General features: G+C 40.8%; 1 protein-coding gene across 1 annotated transcript in view; it reads left to right on the forward strand.

Moving 5' to 3' along the window:
• Window positions 1-20,961, forward strand: part of LOC133639708 (uncharacterized) — a 55,332-nt gene that overhangs the window by 29,434 nt on the left and 4,937 nt on the right. The window contains exon 5 of the transcript XR_009823842.1: window positions 6,286-6,359. The gene's annotated coding sequence lies outside the window, so the exon portion shown is untranslated. The remainder of the gene's footprint in view (window positions 1-6,285; window positions 6,360-20,961) is intronic.

Below are 20,961 nucleotides of genomic sequence, written 5' to 3' on the forward strand. Positions count from 1 at the left end.
GGTAATCAAAAAGGTCAACCAACGAACGAGATTTCTCTATAGAATCTCCTCTCTGGTCAACAAAAGCACCTTGAGGATTCTGGCGGGAACTCTCGTTCAACCCTTTTTTGATTACGCATGCACCTCCTGGTACCCTAGCACCTCCAAAACCCTCAAATCTAAACTCCAAACATCCCAGAACAAGCTAGTCAGGTTACTTCTAGACCTCCACCCCAGATCCCACCTCACTCCTACCAAGTGGGCTGGCTCAAGGTGGAGGACAGAGTAAAACAACTTGCACTGAGCCTAGTCTATAAAATCTGCTACACCTCCCTGATACCGAAGTGCATGTCAAACTACTTCCATAACGTAAATGACCGCCATAACCACAACACCAGGGGGAGCTCCACTAACCACGTTAAACCCAGATTCCGATCTAACAAAGGTCTTAACTCATTCTCTTTCTATGCCACATCAATGTGGAATGCACTCCCAACAGGTGTAAAAGAAAGCATAAGAAAAAGTATCTACATTTGATTGTTAACATTTGATTTATATATGTTTATTTTTTAAATATTTTTATGAATTTATTAATCAATCAACAAAACAATACACAACAATGCAATCCAATTCCAAAAGCAAAGCCGCCCCAGCAACACTAAGAACAACAGTAAACAGCAATTGAGGACACAAACATGACACGGAACAATCCAAATGTAGTGAAACAAAAATGAACATTATCAACAACAGCATCAATACTAGTAACAATTTCAAAACAGCAGTGATTAACAATCCCTCATTGACATTATCATTAGACATTTATATATATAAAAAAAGAACAATAGTGTGACAGTGGCTTACACTTGCATCGCATCTCATAAGCTTGACAACACACTGTGTCCAATATTTTCACAAAGATAAAATAAGTCATATTTTGGTTCATTTAATAGTTGAAACAAATTATTCTTGAGACAAGATTTTGGGCCCCAATGACATATTTATTTGAGAAGCTGTCTCAGAAAATTTTGATACAAAACAATAACTCCCCAGCTAGAGCCTTCCTAGTCACTGCTGGACTATGACTTGGATTTGAACCTAGTACCCTTTGATTGGGAGCTAGCTGCTATAACCACTCGGCTATCTTTTATCTGCCATTTCACAGTTTTCAGGCCCCAATGACATAACCTGTCCTAGTAAACTAGGATATAAAACAGCAACTCTTCCAGTTGGAGCTTTCCTAGTCACTGCACGACATGACGTGGATTTGAAACCAATCCCCTTTGAGTGACAGCTAGCTGCCTTAACCACTCAACTATCATTGGTCTGCTGGAGCCAAGACTTCGGGCCCCAATGACATATTTAATTGAGAAACTGTCTCAGTAAACTATGATACAAAAAAGTAACTCCTCCAGCCGGAGTTTACCCAGTCACTGCTCGGCCATGACTGCGATTTGAACCCAGTCCTCTTTGATTGGAAGCTAGCTGCTTTAACCACTCAGCTACCCTTGGTTGGCTGAATCACAGATTTTGGTGCCCAATGACATATTTAAATGAGAACCTGTCTCAGTTAACTACAAATGGACGTGTAAAAAAACACTGACTCTTTTGGCTGGAGTCTTGTAACCTGACCGGGATTTGTACCCAGTACCCCTTGGCAGAGGTGGGACCAAGTCATTGTTTTGCAAGTCACAAGTAAGTCTCAAGTCTTTGCCCTCAAGTCTGAGTCAAGTCTCGAGTCAAGACAGGCAAGTCCCGAGTCAAGTCCAAAGTCAAGACTGGAAAGTCTCAAGTCAAGTCCCAAGTCCTGCATTTTGAGTTTCGAGTCCTTTTAACCACAGACTAATATATTAACACAGATTGTGTATGCTTTTCAAACGCTGTATTTATTTATTAAAACAAGTGCATTTTAAATTGCAGGAAAGAAAATTGTGCTGACATTACACTTTATAATAGCACTATTAACCAGTCATTTTAAACATTTGACTCCTTCCTTTACAGAATAAACACATTTGAAAAATAAAGTGCAACTGTACTTATTTGTACAAAAGTGTTAACATTGAAAAAACATGACATATAACATAACAAAAAGGTTGTACTTTTTATATGTCAGGGCCATATGCTGCATTGCATTTGCAAAAGACCAAATTGGCCAAGAGTCTGTCAGTCATTTGTGCACGATGGGGGCGTAGTATGATGCCACCATGGCTGAAAACTGGCTCCACTGGAGCACTGGAGGCAGGCACTGCCAAGACTCTCATGGCCACTCGGAACAGTGAAGGAAGAGTCTTCATGTTCAATGCCCAGAACAAAAGGGCATTCTGTCCTTCAGCTATGTCAAGGTAGTGACTTAGCTGTAGTGCTGGAGTAGTCCCAACATCCTTCTTCTGCCTCTTGTGGTAAGCAGCAAACAGCCCTTCTCCTTCTCCAAGGTCCCCTTGCTCTTTTTCATCAACAAGAGGCGCAGGTTGCTCAGTCTCTGCAGCATCTTGCAGGATCAATTCTGGTAAACATGTAAAAACAATAGCAGAAACAAGAGACCTTATCATTACCATTTGTGTTGGTGATGCAGTGTGCTAGACTGAAATACTTAGTTATTGCTGCAGTCAGTTAGATCAGATTATGAGGGAAAAAGTTACATTAGACTCAGTTACATTTACCTTTAACCTGTTGTGCCACCTCTGCCTTGACGTCACGACTGACCAGCACATGGGGCTCCACCCACAACAGAGAAAAGGCTGGATCCAAGACAGCTGCTTTGAGGTAGACTGGATCTGAAAAGGGAGCAGTGATCCCATCTTGTGTCCTGGCCATTTTCACATTGATGAAGATTCCAAGAAATCTTTTGTTCAGGGATGTCTGGAGACTTCTGACCAGGCCGCTCAGAAAACAGACCTGAGGCTTCAGTTTCTCAAGGTGGTGGTTGAGGGACAAGATGGATGGAACAACAGCACTGATTGTGATGACCTTCTCCCCCTGTGTCAAATCAGTTGCTTCTCCAAATGGCTTCAAGATGTCCACCAAATCTTTCAACAGATTCCACTCCCGTGCTGTGAATGACAACTCCCTGTGCCCAGCCTTTTCTAGAACAGCACAGAGCCTTACATGATTGCACTGGAGAACAGCCTTCGCTTGCCTCAGTGTTGAGTTCCATCTTGTGTTGACTGCAGCAGGGATGCCTTTCTGTTCCCCAAATTCAGCATCAAACACATCTTTGAATGTTGTGCTTGTGTGCAGCAGTGAGCTGAGTTTAGATAACTTCGAAAGAGAAGGAGATACCACTTTTGTTTCTTTCCAACCATCTCCCACCACCAGCTGAAGAGTGTGTGCAAAACACTGCAAGCGCTTTTTCTTTGCCATAGCAACATCTACCGTTTGCTGATCTTCCACGGTTCAATCACACCAGAGCTCAGGGTCATCCAGATGATCTCCATCATCGTCATCCTCTTGTTCACTGGGGAAGCACACAGTGAATGCTTTTCGCATGTTAGCAGCATTGTCACTAATAATGTAGTCCAGTTTAGCTTTAATGTTGTATTCATCACATATAGCCTCAAATTTGTCACAGATTCGTTCAGCTGTATGTGAGCCTTTGAAGTGCTCACAAGCCAAGAGATTGGACTTGAGCTGTATCCTCTCTGCCTCTTTGTCCATCCAGTGCACAGTGACACCGAGGAATCCCCTCATCTTTCGGTCAGACCAAATGTCGACAGTCACTGAAACATGGTCAGTTTGGCTCAATTGAGTTTTTAATTTTGATCGTCTTTCTTCAGTGAGGTTCTCTGTTTTTGATGTCAGTGTTCTGCGACACACTGGGCTGTACTTGCTGTCAAGTACTGTCAGAAAGTGGCGAAAACTCTTGTTTTCCACAATAGACAGGGGCAAGTTGCAATCAATAATCAAGTCAGACAGTATTGCATTAGTGACAGCTTTCTGCTGTGGATGAGTCATACTGTAATGCCCGACACGATTGTCCAGGAACTGCGAGATTGAAGGCTGTTGTGGTCCATTTGTGATGCTTTTGTTCATCAGGTATTCTTGAAATCTGTAAGCATATTAAACAGATGTCAGAAAATCCCTTATAGCCACATATGAAAAGTACTGAAACTACTCTTTATTACTCATATAATTAATATCAATCTTAACAGTGTGTGTGTGTGGTAAACATTAGGTTACAGTTGCTGCATTAGTCATGTATTTTAAAACTTATTTCGAGTTGAAGGGATAGTTCGGGATTTGTGAAGTGGGGTTGTATGAGGGACTACACGGAAAATGGCGGGCTACCCACTCACAATAGAGAGAAGTAGACAGGCTACCAGCACATGACTTAGGCTTTACATTGCTGTGGATGGGGTCAGCAGCTATTGATTGATTGAAACTTTTATTAGTAGATTGCACAGTACAGTACATATTCTGTACAATTGACCACTAAATGGTAACACCCGAATACGTTTTTCAACTGGTTAAGTCGGGGTCCACGTTAATCAATTCATGGTACAAATATATACTATCAGCATAATACAGTCATCACACAAGTTAATAATTGGAGTATATACATTGAATTATTTACATTATGTAAATTTGTATTTTATTTTTATTTTTTTGTCATTAAAAAATACAATCATGTGTGCTTACGGACTGTATCCCTGCAGACTGTATTGATATATATTGATATATAATGTAGGAAGCAGAATATTAATAACAGAAAGAAACAACCCTTTTGTGTGAATGAGTGTGAATGGGGGAGGGAGGTTTTTTGGCTTGGTGCACTAATTGTAAGTGTATCTTGTGTTTTTTATGTGGATTTGATTTTTTTTTTTTTTTAAACTTTTTTTTTTCTTTTTTTTAAATTTCTTGTGCGGCCTGGTACCAATCGATCCACGGACCGGTACCGGGCCGCGGCCCGGTGGTTGGGGACCACTGAGGTAAACAACCAGCAGTATGTCGGAAAGCTAGCTAAAACGGTACACATATTCATAATATAGTATACATTTTAACTGACCTTTATTTTACTATTTTTGACTTTTTTTAGGTGGCTAAAATACGCGGTGCTGCTGACCGCCGTCTAACGTTACGTTACTTTGTGTGATATATTGACTAACGTAACCCTGCTTAAAAAAATCACTGAACAAAACGTATGAATAAGGTAGTGAACTACAACAGATTCCCGTGTTTGCAATAACGTTATGACGTTAGCAGTGAGTTTACAGCCTCACTGATTTAACTACACAGCAAATAAAAGTCATGTTACTTAGCCAATAAACGTTATCTTACATTCTAAACTTACCCTTCTTTGTGCTACTTCAAATGTCGAACGAAGTTGGAAGTTGTTGCGTCTCCATCAGTAATTTTCGAACCGCATGTGTTGCATACTGCAAACCGTTTTGTGTTGACCACCTCGTAGTTTTTATACCCGAACGAAACCAACTTTGGCATAAATCTTTCTCACTGGCGCGTTGTTTGACAACTCTTGTTCATTGGTTGTCCTGCAATTTGATTGGCTGAATGCTGTGTGATGAAAACAATGTAGATGTAATTTGATTGGCTGTTGTACTGAGAGCACACACGCTGACACGCAGCACACACGCTGATAGACAGACACGTACACAATGAAAGCTACGGAGCGCTCCCAAATAACTTTTTAAGCTTTAGGTTTTGGGGAAAGTAGCAAGTCATGTCAAGTCAAAAGGCTCAAGTCCAAGTGAAGTCACAAGTCATTGATGTTAAAGTCTAAGTCGAGTTGCAAGTCTCTTTACATTTTGTCAAGTCCAGTCTAAAGTCATCAAATTCATGACTCGAGTCCAAGTCATGTGACTCGAGTCCACACCTCTGCCCCTTGGTGCACAGTTACCAGTGTTAACCACTCAGCTACATATATATACTGTACATACTGTATATGTATATATACATATACAAAAATTAACATTTACACCGTATATCTAAGGGTTGTCAAGTGATTAATTTGTTTTAATCAGATTAATCACACTCTGGATCTGTGATTAATCACAGATTATTTTTCTAGCATTTTTTTAATTATATATATATATATATATATATATATATATATATATATATATATATATATATATATATATATATATATATATATTAGGGGTGTGGGAAAATGTGACATACAATTACAACATCTCTCTAATCCTTCATGTTTTCCTCATTTGCTGTTTTGGAACAATCTGGAGTACCACCGAAGGTCGGCCGGGATAATATAAGTGAGGCCTGTTATTAGGGCAAACGCGCTTAAGCCTCTCAAACCTCAAGTTCAAGAGCTTTTTTGATCTTTTTTTTTTTTAGGCGATCAGAAAGATCCACTGAAGAGGAGCTGCAATTTACCAACAGCGACTGAGGAACAGCACGGTTGGAGAGGGGTTAGTGCGTCTGCCTCACAATACGAAGGTCCTGGGTTCGATCCTGCGCTCTGCATCTTTCTGTGTGGAGTTTGCATGTTCTCCCTGTGACTGTGTGGGTTCTATTCCGACTTTCATACATACACACATATACATATATATATATATATATATATAATGTGGGGTGAAGGAGTGATGCGTGGGATGATGCAACACTATGCCCAGATGTGGGATGTGAGTTCAGGATGTTGGTGTGGCTTGTGCAGCCCTTTGAGACACTCGTGATTTAGAGCTATATAAGTACTGTGAAGTCTGGGAAGCTAAATAAGGCACACTTGGAAATAATGAATTTCTTTGTGTGCAATTGCGGCAGAAGTCCACAGGAGGGCGCACGTTCCCTTCCAGAGTCTATAGCTGCCATTAAAAGACACTTGCGCAATAGCCAGAGGTGCACTCTTAAAACGAATGTGTTGGAAATAACACAATTTGTGTTGTTTTTTTACACATCTCCATGTCCAGAGGGGGACAACTCAATTTGTCAATTTGAACACATTAACTTTGTTACTTATATTAACACAGTAAATGTGTAGGTTTTAGTAACAAATGTTTGTGTTACTCAAATTAAACACATTTTGTGTATATTGGCAACACTTGTGTGTGTGTGCATGCTATGCTATATAAAAAAACAACATCATTGAAATTTAATTGGCATTTCATTCAAAAATTCCTTCTATTCATTACAAGTCACAACATTTAGGAAATAAGTCTGTATCTTGTCAGTAAGTGCAATTCAGAATCTCTCAGCTCATATTAGGGATGTCCGATAATGGCTTTTTGCCGATATCCGATATGCCGATATTGTCCAACTCTTTAATTACCGATACCGATATCAACCGATATATACAGTCGTGGAATTAACACATTATTATGCCTAATTTGGACAACCAGGTATGGTGAAGATAAAGTACTTTTTTTAAAAAATGAATCAAATAAAATAAGATAAATAAATTAAAAACATTTCTTGAATAAAAAAGAAAGTAAAACAATATAAAAACAGTTACATAGAAACTAGTAATTAATGAAAATTAACTGTTAAAGGTTAGTACTATTAGTGGAGCAGCAGCACGCACAATCATGTGTGCTTACGGACTGTATCCCTTGCAGACTGTATTGATATATATTGATATATAATGTAGGAAGCAGAATATTAATAACAGAAAGAAACAACCCTTTTGTGTGAATAAGTGTAAATGGGGGAGGGAGTTTTTTGGCTTGGTGCACTAATTGTAAGTGTATCTTGTGTTTTTTATGTGGATTTAATCAAAAAATTAAAAAAAATTAAAAAAACACCGATACTAATAAAAAAAACAGATACCGATATTACATTTTAACGCATTTTTCGTCCGATAATATCGGCAGAGCGATATTATCGGACATCTCTAGCTCATATACATCAAGTGGCAAAGCATCAGTTGCATCTTTCAGATTCATCACTTGAAATGAGTCTTTTTAATCACATAAGTGTGAAGGTGTTCATCCAAATAGTTAACAGTGAGAACTCTCAACAAAATGAACACCTCATCACGGTCAGAAAAGGTAACAATATACACTGTCTCTCCAAAGATATGTTTGTTGTCCAGATGACATTTGAAGGAAAGCACACAAGCAGGTGTGTAGCAATGACCAAATATAGACACACAACTGATACTCCAAATGTTTCAATCATTGATTGAAACTTTATTAGTAGATTGCACAGTGAAGTACATATTACATACAATTGACCACTAAATGGTAACACCCCAATAAGTTGTTCAACTTGTTTAAGTCGGGGTCCACTTATGTCCACAGGCTGACATTTTTTCAATCAACAACTCCTACTTTACCAACCAGGCAAGGTTACAAGCCCAATACCATTTTTTTTATTTTTTTTATTATTTTTTTTAATAATGTTCTGCCCAGCTTCTCGGGCAAATCACATAGCAGATGTAGATGTAGATGTAGATGTAGATGTAGATGTAGATGCCCGTATCGGCTGTTCAGATGTACTTTACAAAAGAGAAGTGTAGGATACTTCTCTTGTTGCCTTACTTGTATTTTGACTTTATTAAATGTATTTATATTATCATTTGGTGCAGCCGGGCCGGAGCAGGAGGGGATAGAAAGAGAGAAAAAGGAAGACAGAGGGGGGAATTGTGGGGACAAGAGGGGGATTAGACAGAGAGACAAAAACAACAACAGCAACAACAACAGAGCAACATCAGCAAATACGACATGTACAAATATGATGGTAAAAGTAATAGCAAATAAGCAGTTAGCGAAAATTTTAAAAAAAATACATAAATGACAATGAGCATTATTACAGTAAAAATGGAGCAATATGAATACCAATAGAAATAGTGCTATTGATAATAAACAATACCAGTACTTTACCTTTATTATCAACAATACAATTGTTCAAATGCAACAATACATATACGTCATGATAACTTGAGATACGAAAGAATGCAGAAAAATGGAGGGGAAGAAAGAGAAGCAACCTACATTAACCTTGTAGATTGTTATAGTAACAATAGGTTAAGCTTTGTCAGTGTGCCATGTGTTATACCCAGTTTACCCTAGGGCAACAACGTTAATATATGTTTGATGAAACCTGATTATGTGCATGAGTGTATGTGTGCATATGTACTTGTATATGTACAGTATGTGTATGTGTGTGCTTGTACAGTGAATGTATATGTACAGTATGTGTATATGTGTGTACAGCGAATGTATATGTACAGTATGTGTATGTGTGCTTGTATAGTGAATGTATATGTACAGTATGTGTATACGTGTGCTTGTACAGTGAATGTATATGTACAGTATGTGTATGTGTGCTTGTACAGTGAATGTATATGTACAGTATGTGTATGTGTGCTTGTATAGTGAATGTATATGTACAGTATGTGTATACGTGTGCTTGTACAGTGAATGTATATGTACAGTATGTGTATATGTGTGTACAGTGAATGTATATGTACAGTATGTGTATGTGTGCTTGTACAGTGAATGTATATGTACAGTATGTGTATGTGTGTGTTTGTACAGTGAATGTATATGTACAGTATGTGTATGTGTGTGTTTGTACAGTGAATGTATATGTACAGTATGTGTATATGTGTGTTTGTACAGTGAATGTATATGTACAGTATGTGTATATGTGTGTTTGTACAGTGAATGTATATGTACAGTATGTGTATATGTGTGTTTGTACACTGAATGTATATGTACAGTATGTGTGTTGTACAGTGAATGTATATGTACAGTATGTGTATATGTGTGTTTGTACAGTGAATGTATATGTACAGTATGTGTATATGTGTGCTTGTACAGTGAATGTATATGTACAGTATGTGTATATGTGTGTTTGTACACTGAATGTATATGTACAGTATGTGTGTTTGTACAGTGAATGTATATGTACAGTATGTGTATATGTGTGCTTGTACAGTGAATGTATATGTACAGTATGTGTGTTTGTACAGTGAATGTATATGTACAGTATGTGTATATGTGTGTACAGCGAATGTATATGTACAGTATGTGTGTGTTTGAACAGTGAATGTATATGTACAGTATGTGTATATGTGTGCTTGTACAGTGAATGTATATGTACAGTATGTGTATACAGTATGTTTGTATAATGAGTGTGCGTGTGGATGTACGAACTTTGAGTGTGTAAATATGTACTGTATTTATTTGTATATGTATGTGGGAGCGTAGGTACCTATGTATGTGTGTATGTATGTGTGTGAGTATATGTGAATTTGCATGTACAATACATTTGACTCCCAGTGTGTGCGGGAGCCAGAGTACGGCCCCAGCCTCCCCGAGAACCCATCCCACAAACAGTAGGTGTGGTGCCCAGGGAACCAGGGGCCACCGCCCCCACGCAGCCAAGCCGGACAGCGACAGGAACCCCAGAGCCTGGCCCACCGTGCCGCCCACAATGGCCAGCAGCAGGCCGCAGACAGACGCACCCGGCAGAGGACAAGGCACGAGAAAAGCAGGGGGCAGCCAGACCCCAAGCCAGCGAGAGACCACACCCCACACGGGCAGAGAGGCGGGACGCCCCGCCCGAGGGGCCCGGAGACCCCCCGCAACCGGACGGGAAGACCGCCCCCACCCCACCGGCAACAGGGCCCCCACGAGCCCCCCCCCCCACCCCCGGAGAGCGCGGCGAGGCCAGCCCACGGCCACCCCACCCAAGCCGGCCGCCACAGGACCACCCAGCACGGGGCCACAGGAACCACCCACCCCACCCGCAGGGACCCCAACGATGGAGATGGAACAACCAGCAACCGCCCCGCCGAGTCCCCCCCCTGAGGTAGGGGGTTAAATAAATAAAATAAATAAATACATAATAATAATAATAATATTATTAAAATATATTTTAAAAAAATAAGAATAAATAAATAATTAAATCTATTTATTAAAAAAAAGAGAGAAAAAAAGAATTAAAAGATCACAGACATGCTGACACACAAGCCCTTTAGAAGCATTAAAGATAAGCTGACTCAATTTAAGATATTGAATAGATTGTATTTGACATCTTCTCAGCTGTTTAAAATGAGTGTGGTAGATAGCAAGTTATGTATGAAGTGAGGCAACTCTTGTTCATTTATTGTGGGAATGTCAGAGAATAAAAGAGTTATGGTTGAAAACAACAAAAGAAGCAATCACAGTCCTTAATATAAACATCCCAATGGCAATTAATAAGTACAGACCTAACTGCTTGGCATCTCTGCCTGTCGCACCTCCTCCAGTGCACTTCGAGGTCAGCTGCAGGGTCGTCAGCTGGTGCCACCGTTCACTGATGTTTCGCCCCCAAGCCAGGACACCTCGCGGTGGGGGGGCAGTGGCTAAGCGGGGACGTCTCCCCGCGCCACTCCCTGCAACTGACCTCAATGGGGTGTTGAGCCCCAAGTGTTGTCCCTCCTTCTTAGCCACATCCAGAAACTTGCCTTCTCTGCCTCCTCTGCCAACTCCTTAATGGCCCTCCTCAGGCTGTAACCGGTCATTCCCGCCGCACGCAGGAGCCGGGTCGCAGAACCTCCTACGAAGCCCCTGCATCCGATCTCCACGGGGTGAATGGACGCAGACCAGCCTCCCCCCTTGCAGTCCTCTGCCAGGTCGCTGTACTTTGACCGTTTGAACTCATGTGCTACTGGTATTCCCTCCTCCCATGGCACGGTTAGTTCAATGATGAGGACTTTCTTAGCAGCTGAGGACCACATCACAACGTCTGGTCTTAGCGTTGTCTGTATTACCTCAGTTGGGAAGACTAGCAGCTTGTCAAGGTCAACGCGCATCTCCCAGCCCTTACCAGGGGTAAGCAGAAGTGATGATCTTCCCGCCTCTGTCTTCTGTCCTACCTCTCCTGGTTTGATGAAATTGATGTTTGGCCGATGGCGATCTGTGGCGTTGTTTGCCCCGACTCTGCATCTCTCCAACAGCTCTGCCAACTTCCTCAGCACCTGATTGTGTCGCCACCGGAAGCGTCCCTGCGTCAGCGCGACGTTGCAACCTGAAAGGATATGTTTGAGTCCTGCATTGTCTTTGCTGCACAGGGAGCACTTGCCCTCGCTTCCGAACCATTGGGCGAGGTTTCGAGGGCATGGCAGGGTGTCATACGCTGCCCTCACGAGGAAGCTAAGCCGAGATTGAGGAGTTCGCCAGATGTCGGCCCAGGTTATGACTCTTTTGATGGTATCCTCCCAGCGAGTCCATGCCCCCTGTTTTCCCTGGGATACGGCCTTGATCCAATACTGGTCTTGCGCCACTTGTGTGACCTCTTCCACCACCATGGCCTTCCTCTGCTGTCTCGTGGCTTTGGACCAGAACTGGACTGGTTGCCCCCATCCCAGTCCTGCCCGGCTGTCTTGGACTCTTCCCAGAATCTCCTTGTACTTCAGCCTTGAGACAGCTTGGTCCACTTCCACCTGAGCCTTCCACTTTCGTCCAGTGCGGACAGTCACCGCTGCACTCTTCACAGCTTCGTCTCTTGATTCCCTCAATTCCAGTACAAGGCGAGTCTTCTCCTGCTTGTAACCCAGATTGATTGACTTCAGAGGAAGTTGCAGAATGTTCTTGCCGAAAAGACCTGTGTCCGAGAAACAGCGGGGGAGGCCCAGCCACTTCCTGATATAACCGTTGGCGATGCTGTCCATCTTGCTGGCCTGAGAAGATGGAATTTCGGCTACTTTCAGCGGCCACATTACGCGGTGGAAAAGTGTGAAGTGGTAACACCAAACCTTCAGCTTCCCAGGAAGTTGGCTGCCGTCGATCCTTACGAGCCCCTCTTTTAGTTGTTTCTGGACCACCCTCCCCATCTGCCTGTCCGAAAGCTCTGCTGTATACTCCCTCCCGAGGCTTCGGATGGGCTGCTCTGCCAGGAGTGGAATCTTCTCACCTCCTGCTGTGAAGACTGTCCTGTCATCTCTCACACCCTTCCTGATGGACAGGCTCCTGGACTTAGCAGGCTTTATCTTCATCCTCGCCCAGACGGTCAGTTCGTCGAAACGCTTGAGGAGTCGTGCTGTGCATGGGGCGGTCTGTAGGATGCTTGTCACATCATCCATGAAACCTCTCAGAGCGGGGAGTCTTCCTCCTGACGGTGTTTTCAGGCCTCTGACCATTTGCCTTGCTCCAATGAGTAACACTTCAAATGCAGCCACAAAGAGGATTGGTGATATGGAGCAGCCCATGGCAATTCCCACTTCCAACCGCTGCCATCCTGTCATGTAGTCATCTACTGAGAAGCACATGTGTAGGTTGTTGAAATACTTGGCTATGATGTTACTGACACACACAGGAACGTGGAAGAAATTCAGGGCAAACTCAACCAGCTTGTGTGGTACTGAGCCATAGGCATTTGCCAGGTCGAGCCATACCACGTGGAGGTTGCTCCTCTCTCTTTTGGCACGCTGTATCTGATCCCAAATCACGGATGCATGCTCCATGCACCCCGGAAAGCCAGGCAGTCCGGCTTTTTGACAGCTTGTATCGATGTAGCAGTTGTTGCTGAGGAAGCTGGATATCCTTTTTGCCAGGACAGAGAAAAATACTTTTCCCTCCACGTTCAGTAAAGCGATTGACCTGAACTGGCTGATGTTGGTTGAATTTTGCTCCTTGGGGATGAATATTCCAACTGCCTCTTGCCACTCCGCTGGAATGGATTGCTTCTTCCACACAACACTCATGAGCTTCCACAAGATTGTGGTCACTTGCGGACAGTTTTTATACACCTTGTAAGGAAGCCCGTTTGGTCCTGGTGCAGAGGCTGATCTGGCTTTCTTAAGGACTTCTTTAATCTCGCTCAGCCTAGGTGGGGAAGTGTCGAATGGGGTCTCTGGGGGCTCTGGACGTGGCACATGGCCTGGTGAACCAAGTGGTGTATCTTTGGCTGCATCCGTATACTGGTCCTTGATGTGTTGTTCCAGATCCTCTTTCGCGATGGACAGCTTGCCACTTCGCTTTTCGTCCAGGAGCTGACGGGCAAACCGAAAAGGATCCTTGAAGAAGTCTTTTCTTTCCTTCTCCTTTCGTTTCCGGCGCCTTCTGAGTCTCTCTGCCCGACGCAGCTTGGCAAGACGCTGCTTGAGATCATCCCATAGCACTTTGAGCCCTTCTTTTTCCTCCGCGGCTGCTTTCCTCCACCTCTTACGCAACTGGCGCCTGTTGGTTATAAGCCCCTTGATTTCCATCTCCCTCCGTCCTTTGTGCCTCTGGGCTGTGGCTCGCTTGGTCGCGCTCTCTCCGAACTTCTCTCTGCACTCCTCATAAATGATGTTACTCAGCGAGGTTAGTTTACGCTCAACCGTCCCTCGCAGGGAATGCTCCAGTACCCCTCTCAGGTGATCGTCAAGCTTGCGCCATTCTGCTTGGTTGCTTGCCTTCGGCCACTTGATCTTCTTGCGCCTTTCTGGATGTTTGCGTTGGCTCTCTGACTGTGCAACTCTCTGGGGGACTGCATGAGCTTCGCTCTCGGGTGCTGCATTCATCTCCCCTCCTGCTTCCACTGCCGTTTCCCCCTCAGCATTGCTGGGACCCTCTGCACTGTGGTTTGTCACCTGGCATTGGGTCTCTTCCGTCTGACCTGCCGAAGCAGCGCGGTTATGCTGGTCGGGAGTACTCCCACACTTCATTCTCCCTTGATGAATCCGCAGTCCTTTAAAAGAAGTCACCTTCTGCCACCCGCATTTACACTTCCGGAGAACCTTCTCATTGTCGTTTTCCGTTCCGTTTGTCACCGTTTGATCCGTCAGAATAGGCCCATCTTCCATCCCGCCTCTCGGAGGGCCTTCGGGTTGTTTTTTCTTATGCCTTTTCGTAGTCAGTTTGTAGGTGCTTCCTCATGAGGAAGCAAGTGGGTAAGGTGACTAACCGCCCACTCCTGGTACGGTCTCTCCCGTCGTCCACCGGTCTTTCCCGGTTGCCCACCAGACTTTCCTGGCTGCCAACTGCTCTTTCACAGTAGTCGCTGGTTCCCCAGAAGTGTCAATTAATAAGTACAGACCTAACTGCTTGGCATCTCTGCCTGTCGCACCTCCTCCAGTGCACTTCGAGGTCAGCTGCAGGGTCGTCAGCTGGTGCCACCGTTCACTGATGTTTCGCCCCCAAGCCAGGACACCTCGCGGCACTGCAAACTTGTATTCTTGGGGATCTCCATCAATTTAGTAACGTGTCATCAAAGAGTAAAAATGCTTTTCTTTCAATATGCATCATAACAAAAAGGGTAATATTTAAAAAATGGATCGATGTTGATAGTCCAACTCATACTGACTGGTGCACACAAGCTATGGAGATGATATCAGTAGAACAAACTGCATTTAGTTGAGATAATGAGTCATATATTGGAATATGGGATCCATTATTTACATTTGTTTCAACTACTAAATGAACCAAAATTTGACTTATTATATCATTGTGTAAAATATTGGACACAGTGTGTTGTCAAGCTTATGAGATGTGATGCAAGTGTAAGCCACTGTCACACTATTGTTCTTTTCTCATTTTAGTATTTTTTATTCATGTTTTTAATATCAATGAGGAATTTTTAATGACTATGTTGAAATGATTAGTATTGCTGTTAATGTTCATTGTTTCACTACATTTGGATTGTTGCGTGTCATGTTTGTGTCCTCAATTGCTGTTTGTTGTTCTTAGTGTTGCTGGGGCGGCTTTGCTTTTGGAATTGGATTGCATTGTTGTGTATTGCTTTGTTGATTAATACATTCATTTAAAAAAAATCAAATGTTAACAATCAAAGGTAGATACTTTTTCTTATGCTTTCTGATCTCTGTGTGTGTGTCCACTACTTGTTGTACATATCCTAGCAAGTCACACCTACACTGTTTCAATGGCCATTTCTCTGATGATACAATTGTTGATGACTGAAGTGTTGATATCAATCAAACCTAACCCCCCCCCCCCATCCCAGAATGTAAATAATTCAATATATATACTCTGATGATTATCTTGTGTGATGACTATTATGATGATAGTATATATCTGTATCATGACTTGATTTAAGTGGACCCGGACTTAAACAAGTGGAAAAACTTATTGGGGTGTTACCATTTAGTGGTCAATTGTACAGAATATGTACTTCACTGTGCAATCTACTAATAAAAGTCTCAATCAAACACGTAGTGATACAAGAACCAGGAAGATAAAGTAAGATCTGTCATCTCTGATTTCAAGTTGAAACAAGTTGTAAAGAAAATAGCTCCTTCTTACCTCGCTTGCTCCTTCTTACCTCGCTTGCTGCTTCCATCCTGCTTGTAAACTTCTGACTGTTGCAGTCTATTTATTGGATGTTTTACATGTGATTGTGATTGACTGATTGTTTTCACCTGCTCAGGTGAGCCACTTCCGCCACGTGTCTTTTAATGACAGCAATAGACTGGAGGGGAACGTGCGCCCTCCTGTGGACTTCTGCCGCAATTGCACACATAAAGAAAGGCATTATTTGCAAGTGTGCCTTATTTAGCGTCCCAGACTTGGCAGTGTGAGTGTCTCTTATTTCGAGGAGCAGACATGTGAAGAAACACCTCTGACTATTGGCCAAGTGTCTTTGAATGACAGCAATAGACTCTGGAGGGGAACGTACGCCCTATCCTGTTCACATAGGATTTGTACAAAAAAAACACTCTTGCAGAGCCAAAACTAGACTTCAACTTAAGAGTCAAATATCTTAGTGCCATCTTGCAAAAAAAAAAAAAAAGGTACTTTTTATATGTATCCTCCTTTTTATATGTTCTTCTAACCCATGGCTGTCAAACCCCCTCAAAGGGCTGTATGGAGCACTTAAATATATCCACATTTGCCTATGCCTTTGATTATTATATTTTTTAGGTACACTGACTGTAAAAAATAAATTACATATATATATATATATATATATATATATATATATATATATATATATATATATATATATATATATATATATATATATATATATATATATATATATATATATATATATATATACATATATATATATATATATATACATATATATATATATATATATATATATATATATATATATATATATATATATATATATATGTGATTATTGGGGTCACGATTCAATTCAAAATCGATTTTTCTTCTATTGTACACGATTCTCAATTTAAAAACGATATTTTCCCGATTCAAAAGGATTCTCTATTCATTCAATACAAAGGGATGTCTGATAATGTTTTTTTTTGCCAATATCCGATATTGTCCAACTCTTAATTACCGATACCAATATCAACCGATACCGATATAAACAGTCGTAGAATAACACATTATTATGCCTAATTTTGTTGTGATGCTGGATGCATTAAACAATGTAACAAGGTTTACCAAAATAAGAGAACAACTTCAACTCCAGTTATGGAAAAAAAATGCCAACATGGCACTGCCATATTTATTATTGAAGTCACAGTGTGTACATTGTACATATTACATATTGTTATGAAGGTGTCTGTTACTACATTATATATATACTTGCAGTGTGTATATTGTACATATTACATATTGTTATGAAGGTGTCTGTTACTACATTATATATATACTTGCAGTGTGTATATTGTACATATTACATATTGTTATGAAGGTGTCTGTTACTACATGATATATATACTTGCAGTGTGTATATTGTACATATTACATATTGTTATGAAGGTGTCTGTTACTACATGATATATATACTTGCAGTGTGTATATTGTACATATTACATATTGTTATGAAGGTGTCTGTTACTACATTATATATATACTTGCAGTGTGTATATTGTACATATTACATATTGTTATGAAGGTGTCTGTTACTACATTATATATATACTTGCAGTGTGTATATTGTACATATTACATATTGTTATGAAGGTGTCTGTTACTCAGAGGTGGGACCAAGTCATTGCTTTGCAAGTCACAAGTAAGTCTCAAGTCTTTGCCCTCAAGTCTCGAGTCAAGTCCCGAGTCAAGACAGGCAAGTCCCGAGTCAAGTCCAAAGTCAAGACTAGAAAGTCTCAAGTCAAGTCCCAAGTCCTGCATTTTGAGTTTCGAGTCCTTTCAAGTCCTTTTAACCACAGATTAATATTTTTACACAGATTGTGTATGCTTTTAAAACGCTGTATTTATTTATTAAAACAAGTGCATTTGAAATAGCAAGAAAAAAAATAGTACTGACATTGCAATTCGTAATAGCACTATTAACCAGTCATTTTAATAGTTTAAACAATTTTAAACATTTAACTCATTCCTTTACAGAATAAACACATTTGCAAAAACAAGTGCAGCTGTACTTATTTGTACAAAAGTGTTAACATTGTATTTCCATGGCATATTGCATTGTAACTAGTTCCACAGCAGTTTCTATTCTGTTCTTACCTTATCTCATTGATCTCATCTCATACTGTATGTGTGTTTATGTGTGCGTACACATGTAAAACATAACAAATACATGATAACAATGAACAGAGTTGTACTTTTTACATGAACATAACAATGAACAGAGTTGTACTTTTTAGATGTCAGGGCCCTATGCAATATATTCTTAATATAGTATACATTTTAACTGACCTTTATTTGACTGTTTGTCTTTTTGTAGGTGGCTAAAATATGCGGTGCTGGTGACCGCCGTCTAATGTTACGTTACTGTGTGTGATACATTGACTAACGTAACGTTAAGTGTAGGTACCTCATGCAACCCTGCTTAAAAAAATCACTTGATAAAAAGTATGAATAAGGTAGCAAACTGCAGTGGACGCAACATATTGCCGTGTTTGCAATGACGTTATAACCATAGATATCTTATAAGTAGACGCAGTATTGGTTGCTGTGACACGAGCAATTTGCATCTTGAAGTGGTGATGAGGAGCCGGCGAGCAGTCTAAACTGACAGTTGACAGGTAGAAAACAAAGATGCCGGGCTGGTGTTCAGCGTTTTCCTGCTCAAGTGAGCGGACTGTTGAAAATAGGAATCGGGAGATTACTTTTCCCAAGTAAGATTTAACATTAATGTACTATTGGTACTATTGGTTGTATTTTATGAAAATAACATTACCACAGAGTTGAGAAGGAGCAAAGATCTTCAATATTTGTATGTGAAAATCACAAATAAATCTTCTGGGGGAGGATGACGCCCCTACAGGGGTTTGCTTTACAAACTTTCAGCCCCACCTAAAACAAAATTCACCAGCCGCCACTGATTATGATGCATTCTCATTTTAGGCAAAATATAAGACAATACTTTCTTAACAGTATAATTGTAACCAGGAATAAGTCTTCAAGTAACAATATTCAAATACTAACATTGTTGGGTAAGACAGCATTTGGTTTTATTCTGAATCCAGTGAAAGAGATTGGTGGTTTTAGCTGATATAAAGACTTTCAGGTGTTTATATATGTTCAAGTATTTGGCAGACGCTTTTATCCAAAGCGACATACATAAAAAATACATATATAACAATCACTGTAAACATGATCATTTAAGGGAAGAATGTAATACAAAATATCAATACAAAGTGTCAAGACAGAATAAACTCTGCTGCTGCAGCAACAGAGATACAGTCTATAAGATATATAGATATCTAATGTATTCATACATTGTTTATGTAGGATATACGCATGTATATATAACATAATCATATTGTTTCTTCAACTTAAAAATAGCTGACCGTTTTTTTCCCCCTTCTCTGGGATTATATTCCCAGTTTTGATCTCGGACGTCTGGTCACTTGTAGCATATAAGAATATTATATTACTGTTAAGCTAACTATGAATAATAAAACATGTGTCCTTTATCATAGCTACACGTATGACAAAAAAAGCGTGTGAAAATCAGTGGTATTCAGTGAGGTAAAATGAATTAAATGCACTGACAGTTCATTGCTCCTGCCAAATGAATTGCACTGAGTGGAGCGGATCACCACTCCAAGATGGCGGCCCCACATCTCGTCAGCGCCAGTAGGCAGTAGCGCTCGATGCTGCGTCTATTTATAAGATGTCTATGCTCCCCCCTCCCCACCCCCGTTACAACTATGTTATTATATACTATTTACTTATTCTGAAAATAAAAGTAAACTTGTCCATTTTACATTTTCAAAACAAAGACATACATTTTCGTAAAAATATTCAAATATTTAACAATGTGTTGAAACAACAAGGAAAGAGAAAGAAGAAACAAAATAAATATTACACTCATGATATTATTTTTGTCTTTGATGCTAATCGTTTTTATAATGTATTTTAGACTGTGGGAGGTTTTAGACTTAGACTTAGATTTAGACTTCCTTTTTATTGTCATTCAAATGTGAACTTTACAGTACAGATAAGAACAAAACTTCGTTATAAGCTCATGGTAGTGCAGGATAAAAAAGCAATAAGGTGCATATATAAATAAATAAATATATATAAATAATATATAAATATATACATAAAATAAATAAATGTATATAAATATATATAAATAATAAATAGATTACTGTACAGATAAATATATTGCACTTTTTCACGTGTCCACGTTTATGGATGTATGTTATATTGTCTTTTTTATTCCAGTGAGTTAATCCATTTTGGGGGGAGTTGAGGGGATAATTTAATTATGATGCGTTCAAGAGTCTTACGGCCTGAGGGAAGAAGCTGTTACAGAACCTGGAGGTTCTGCTTCGGAGGCTGCGGAACCTCTTTCTAGAGTCCAGCAGTGAAAACAGTCCTTGGTGGGGGTGGGAGGAGTCTTTGCAGATTTTCTGAGCCCTGGTCAGGCAGCGGCTTTTTGCCATCTCCTGGATAGGAGGAAGAGGAGTCCTGATGATCTTTTCCTCCGTCCTCACCACTCTCTGGAGAGACTTCCAGTCTGAGGCACTGCAGGCTCCAGTCCAGACAGAGATGCTGTTGGTCAGCAGGCTCTCTATAGTGCCTCTGTAGAATGTGCTGAGAATGGGGGGAGGGAGCTGTGCTCTTTTCATCCCACGCAAAAAGTGCATGTGCTGCTGAGCTCTTTTTACAAGAGCTCCGGTGTGTAGGGACCAGGTCATATTGTCAGTTATCTGCACCCCCAGGAACTTGGTGCTGCTTACCATCT

Source organism: Entelurus aequoreus, linkage group LG22, assembly GCF_033978785.1.
Source record: "Entelurus aequoreus isolate RoL-2023_Sb linkage group LG22, RoL_Eaeq_v1.1, whole genome shotgun sequence".
Taxonomy (NCBI): Eukaryota; Metazoa; Chordata; class Actinopteri; order Syngnathiformes; family Syngnathidae; genus Entelurus; species Entelurus aequoreus.